The sequence below is a fragment of the Colobus angolensis genome, unplaced genomic scaffold (assembly GCF_000951035.1).
Source record: "Colobus angolensis palliatus isolate OR3802 unplaced genomic scaffold, Cang.pa_1.0 Scaffold62, whole genome shotgun sequence".
Lineage (NCBI taxonomy): Eukaryota > Metazoa > Chordata > Mammalia > Primates > Cercopithecidae > Colobus > Colobus angolensis.
Window position 1 is genome coordinate 635,247 of NW_012119821.1, and position 1,227 is coordinate 636,473.

Here is a 1,227-nt window from a genome sequence, read left to right on the forward strand (position 1 = left end):
AAAAAAAAAAAAAAAAAAGTACTGAGATCCCACTTGGCTCAGCTGATGCCCCATTCCTGGCCATTCTCAACTTGGCAGACCCTTCTTCACACCCATCACTTGGCTCAGCTGGTGCCCCATTCCTGGCCAGCTCTGGGTCCCCCAAGGCTGAAAGGCCACCTGCCTGCTAGCCTATACTTCCTCATCATCATGTCTGTTCCTCACTAGAGTAGGGCTCCCTGAAGACAAGAGTGGCATCTTTTATCCTGCCCTCCCCCCACCATCACCACCACCACCCCACCTGCACTTGGCACACGGTAGGAATTCAATAAATATTTATTCAGTGAATAAGGTCACATCTCAGGTGTCTGTAACAACCAACAGTTTATCTGATAGGCACTTGCAAGAGATGGCCACCATGTTGATTCCTCACAGCAGCCCACTGAGATGGGACATACAGGTCCAAAGCCCTTTTCCAAATCTCTTGGGGATATATATGTTTAGGATTTCAGAAATTTGTGTATTTTAGAAAGGCAATATGTTGTATTAAACAGTATATGATAGCCCCAGAGGAATTTGGGGCCATACCAATAATCAAACATGTATAATAAACCAAAAAATAATCAGTCCCAAATGTGAGCAATCATACTAAATAGAATAAAGACTATGAGTAGACTCTGGTCAGTTCAAGTTTTATTACTGAGTTTGCAGCAAACTTATGAAAAAGCTGTCCATTTTAGAGCTTTCTGTGTTTCAGAATTGCAGAGAAAGAAGAAGGGTAAATAAACTGATCAAGATAATAAACTAGAATTTAATGCCTTACTCCAGGACTCTACTCTTTTAAAAAGGTTAAATTATGTAATATTTGATATACACAATATATGTGACACATATGTAGGTTAATGCATACCAATGAAAATAAAATAAAACCGAACCTGCCACCTTACTTAGAGACATGAGCCCCTGATCTTAACTCCCAGGCACACTAGCTCAGGACAGGCTAAGCCTAACTTATTTATGGCTATGTCATATAGGCTGAATTTTAACGGCTTTGAAATGTCAGCTTCTTAGGTGGGACCCAGGAGATCACACAGCTATGACACCAGTCAGACTCTACCAGGGGAAATTAAGTCCTTTTATATGGGTTGAGTATGTTTTATCTAAAATGCTTGAGATCAGAAGTGTTTCAAATTTTGAACTTTTTCAGATTTTTGAATATTTTACATTATATATACCAGTTGAACATTC

The 1,227-nt window shown here is 39.8% G+C and overlaps 1 protein-coding gene across 1 annotated transcript in view; it reads right to left on the reverse strand.

Annotated features, from left to right (window-relative positions):
* Positions 1-1,227, reverse strand: part of MCC (mutated in colorectal cancers) — a 471,854-nt gene that overhangs the window by 434,401 nt on the left and 36,226 nt on the right. The gene's annotated exons all lie outside the window — the stretch shown is intronic.